The sequence below is a fragment of the Telmatherina bonti genome (genome assembly GCF_933228915.1).
Source record: "Telmatherina bonti genome assembly, chromosome: 12".
Classification (NCBI taxonomy): domain Eukaryota; kingdom Metazoa; phylum Chordata; class Actinopteri; order Atheriniformes; family Telmatherinidae; genus Telmatherina; species Telmatherina bonti.
The window spans coordinates 20390507-20395887 of NC_136610.1; positions in this window are offsets into that span (position 1 = coordinate 20390507).

Below are 5381 nucleotides of genomic sequence, written 5' to 3' on the forward strand. Positions count from 1 at the left end.
TTATCCAATGTTTATTATTTCACTTTGCTTTATATGCAGTAATGTTCAGACTGTTTCACCCTTATTTTCTGCTTCACTGAGAACCAAAGACAAGTGAGTAGTGTTCTACCTTCAAATGATATGATCGTCAAATGAGATATTTGACATGATGGATGAGACTGTGTACAACAATCCCCAATGAAGTATTTAAAGGTTTTTGGGGAGGAATAAAAACAGTAAGCTGAATTTAGCAGCCACACAAGGACAAAGTAGGAAATGTAGGGATTTCTCTAAAAAAAAAAAAAAAAAAAAGATTAATTTCAGTTGACAACGTTTGGCCATTTTGCTTCATGTGGATTGTAGAATTACAGCTACATGTTTCATCTTATGGATTCAAAATTCATTTTGAGAAATGTCTTTGTGCCTCTGTCTCTCTATCCCTTTAAACCTTTCTCTTTTGGAGCCAGAGGGTCATGGATTAAATGATGTATTCTGTTGAATGTATCAGCCAGGTGGTGTACACCGCATCTGTTGTGTTAGTCTTCCAGACAGTCTCACCCATGGCAAGCCTCTGATGCAGAAATGGTCTCAGCTGCCGTGTTTCCATTTATTTACTGTCATCTATTGGATGTTTATTCGTAGAGTTGCTGCACACAACACAAACTACTTTAATTGCTACAACTACCAGTTTTCCACACATCCCTATTTTGATATTAGTCCATGATCATATTCTGCTCCACTTTTCTGTGTGCAAACAGAGATAGTCTAGCTTTTAAAAAAAACAACAAAACAAACAAAAAAAAAAAAAAAAACAAGATTCTGATATATATTACATTACACAAATTAATTTATCTTTAATATAAGCATCGGAATGTTACATAATTTCCAGAAAGTTAAACTAGAAGGCAAAATATAACTGTGTGCATTATACGTAAAAAGAAACAATAAGCTGGAATTTAATTCTACTTATGTGTTAGGGCTCCACAATTACAGAATGCCACTCCTTTCTCATCCAGTGCTTTCCATTAGCAATAAGTATTAGCAAGAGTTGTTTGTTTTTGTTTGTCTATTTTATAGCCTGGTATGATTTTTCCAAAATATTCCTTTTCAAAGTACACTTTTATGTTATTAAAAAAAATAACCAAATACCAACTATTCTGAACTATAAAGAAATAAATGTAAAAGGCCCAAATGTGTAAATAGTATATTTTAATCATAATGACATTAACATTGTGTTAATCCACCACTCTTTCTCAATCTAACATTTTTTCTGCAACATCTGCATTTTGTGTTATGTTTTTGTCCACGGAAAGTGGACAGGTAACCTAATTTTGATCTGCTTATGTTACACAGAGGAACACCCTTATGTTGAATTGTTGCAAGAAACATTTTTTTTGTCATATGTCATGTTTATGGATGCTTAGAAAATATCACAAGTCCAATGTTGCATTACTATTGTTTAAGATAGACCTTAAAAAGCAAAAGTCCTTAATAACAAAAAGAAAAAAAAAATGATAAGATGTGCTTACAAATCCAGGCAGACTTCTTACAAAACCTAAACAAGGCCATGTTTTAAATAACTGTATTGTCTAACCATACATCTTACCATCTATTATAATTAACATTATTAGGATTTGGACATGTTTTTAAAGTATTTTCTCCAAACTATTTTGTCATACAACTCAATAGGCAAAAGAAAACAGACAAGAGCAAGCTTTAAAATTTCCCAAATGTGACAGATCAAAGCATTAAACAAATCTTTGTTGCTGGTATACTGTCTGTAATAGTTTCTTTGTAAGCCCCAAGTGTCATTTCATATTTCACAGAAATTATATAATAAGAATAACCAAAAGGCACTGTTGGTTTTATACTACAACTGTTGCATTTGTACAGTAGAAAGCAAAAAAGCATTTCATTTTAAAGTATAACCTACAATTTTCCCTCTTGTCTCCATAACTGGCAACATAATGGTGGAGATGCTCTCTGCTTCTTCTTCTATGTATCTCCAAGTGTGCAGCTGCCACCGCCCTGCAAGCAGCAAATCCTGCATTCTGGCAGAGCTCTACAGCCTAAAATAATGGGCAACACATTATCTTAGCTAACAACATATTTCTGTGTCAAGGGCAATTTGGCAATAGGCTTGATGTTTAAGGACTCATAATCATTTGAATAGCATTAGCTAAACACCCCTTTAAGATTGTGCATGCATGCATGTATACACACACGCACACATACGCTGCCGCACGCAGCGTGGTCTGTGATTGATTAGCGCAGTGGCACTGGTACAATAGCTCGGAGGGGCAGCATTCCTTAAATAGAAGATTTGAAGGAAGAGAAAGTCAAGCCAAGAATTCTGATCAGCTGCAAGAAAACTGCCCTGGATGGTGTTCAAGTGCTAATACACAGCAATAAAAAAAGAACCAACTTTTCCCCCATCTCTATAGTTTCAGGAAGTCTGGTAGGTATGGCATGGGATTATATTTACATGCACACATCACACATACATGTCATCAATATGCTATTTAGTACTTTTCATAAATTTAATTATATGAACAGGAGATGATGTAAAATGTACTAGATTGGTTGCTACTCACAACGGCATTTTTTCTGCATTAAAATAATAAGTGGTCTCAAGAAACTTATTTTAGAAATGATAACACAAACAGGTATTAATTTAGGATGGGTATTTAAGATGGTATTTCAAGTTGACCATACAGGCCAATCAAAAAAGTGTAGTCTATTAGAATCTCACAGATGTGAGATTTCATTGTATAATGTGTGTGCTCCATTTGTGATTGTGTTTTGTTTATATTTGTAACATTCTGTTCTTTTGTGTTCAGCAAGTAGATGAGAAAGTGTCAACAACGGTGTCCAATCTGGGCTGGCTAGATTTATGAAGCTGCTACTATGCTAGGTAAACTAAATACTGACAGGATCATTCAGCAACAACAAAACCAGTCATAAACCTCGCCTCTCTGTCTGGTCTTTATGCTGCTGGAGTGCAACATTTCTGTGAAAATTTAGAAACCGTAATGCTTTGTTGCCTACGGAACCGAGAAATTTGCTGTTGCCTCCACTATCAGTGAAAACTCTGATAGAACCCACTGTGAAGTTGGAAGGCTGAGACGATGAGATTCCTCCTGGGTGAAAGATTCAATGTTAACTTCATTCACTCCACCCATCAGTGATGAAGGAGACAGGCACTTACTGATGTAATTAGAAGGACTGTGTGGTGTTTATTGTTTTTTTTATTGCTTGGGCAAAACTGAATATACTGCTAACTCTGTTCCGATGCCCCCTCCCCACTGTGACTCAGACCCCTCTGTGTGTCAAACCAGCTGCCATGCTGTGTATCGTCTCCTCCACCAGCTCAACCCTAAAAGGGCAACACTGTGCTTTCAACATGGCTCTGTAAACAGCACCACGTGTCCATACAATGTGACATTCCTGTGAGCTGCGTTGTATGTTCAAACCAAAATTTGTCTCAGAATTATATTAACAACCTGAATTCAGTTAGCCTAGCTGCCTTTATAAATTAGATAAACCTTCCTGTTTCTGGTTTTAAATGTCGGCTGAAGACTCATCTGTTTACACTGGCCTTTTGTAAAAAATGACAATTTGACATTTTGATCTGATTTTATTTTGATTGATTTTAGTTTATTGTTATTATTGATTGTAATTATTTACTCTTCTTTCTAGTAATTTACAGTTTTGTCTTTGTATATGTTCTTTATTCTATTTAGTTTTAACTGCACATCGTGACACTTCGGTCAACTTTGTTGTTTTTAAAGTCTGTTATAAATAAAGTTGCAGTTGCATGATAGTTATTGCTAAAGAATCAGGTAGCATTACACTACAAATCTGCATACTAAACCTCCCTTTAGAGCGCATTCACACACATATGGTCACAAGCACACCCACAAACAACTGGGAGATGCAGCAACAGCGAGTCCAGAGAAAAGAGAGGAGGGGTTTTAAATGGAATTACAGTCATCACCTCTCCCCTCATAGAAATAAAACAAGAAAATTATGAGACATGTTCATTGTGACCAGAAACAGTGTTTCTTCATGGTGACTGTCAGCAATTACAATCACACGAGATGTCTCTCCTGAGCAGGAGACAAAGATGACCAGCAGCCTGGGATTAGTGCTGATAGTTTTCTGTTCGTGATTTATTCCTGTAAGTTCCCATTTCATTCATTAGTCAGATCTAATTCAGTTTTCAAATTCAGTTTTTATTATGAATAGATGATTGTGCAGATGGAGTTGAAGTTCCATCAAAACTAGTTTTAATATTTAGTAAAGAGGGGAGGAAATATGATCATTTCCAGCTATTTAACTTCCCCCACATCTGGTCAGTTTGACTACACAGGATTGTGCACTATTCTACTTGTAGATTCCTATTGTTTTGGATCAAATGATGTGGAAGTATTCTGTAAAGGGTGGTATGCTATGATGGATAGATTCTGTATTTTACATCATACTGGACCTTGTAAAAGTAAAAAGTCTAGTTAAAGAAGTGCAGTGAAACCCAAACAGCTAGAAGTAATTTCTGCAGAGAAAAAAAAACAAAAAACACAGTTGTATTGACCACATGCATTCTGCGTGTGTATGCAAAGCAGCATGTATGTGAAAAGAAGGCAATGTTTATACTTTCAGGACAATTCACACTATTCACTCTGAGGTTAAAGCTATAAGCAGCACAGATCGGGTCTCTTCTCCTGCATAACACGAGGCAAAGCTTGTTGCAGGTGTCAGGGTTTTTGTTTTGTTTTTTATCCCAGCTTTGTGCAGCAGCCACTTCTAGACTTCATGAAATAAATCATTTCAAGTTTTATTCTACCAAAACCGTTTTATTTGACTTTCCAGATCAATGGAAGGAAACTCCTCTGGCTATAATATCGACTGATCACTTATCAGACAGCTGCAGTGTGAAGTCCTTCCACTCTCAGAGATCTGAAAATGTTGACGTAGAAGATGACGTTAAATAGCAAATATAATATAAATATCTTTATAATTTCCTAATATTGGCTAGTGCACGCAATAATATCAGCCTTACAAAAATGTCTCTTATGTCCACTGTGTTTTTTTTAAATAATGGAACAATTAATTTAACAAATATTTAAGTGCTCTAATGCTGTAACACAATTACTAAGTCTTTTTTTTTTTTGCGAGAAGTCATTAGTAAATATAAATAACTACTTTTAAAAGCAACGTGACCTTCTTTAGCATTTTGTAATTAGCAAAGAACATAACTCACATTCAGATTCATGTTCAGTTTATTGTCATTCAACATAACATCATAGATGCACTGTAGAACAAAATTACAATACATTTTATGGCCACAACAAAACAGTTGGATAAACACTGAGAATAAAAACTAAAAGAATAATAGAGTTAAA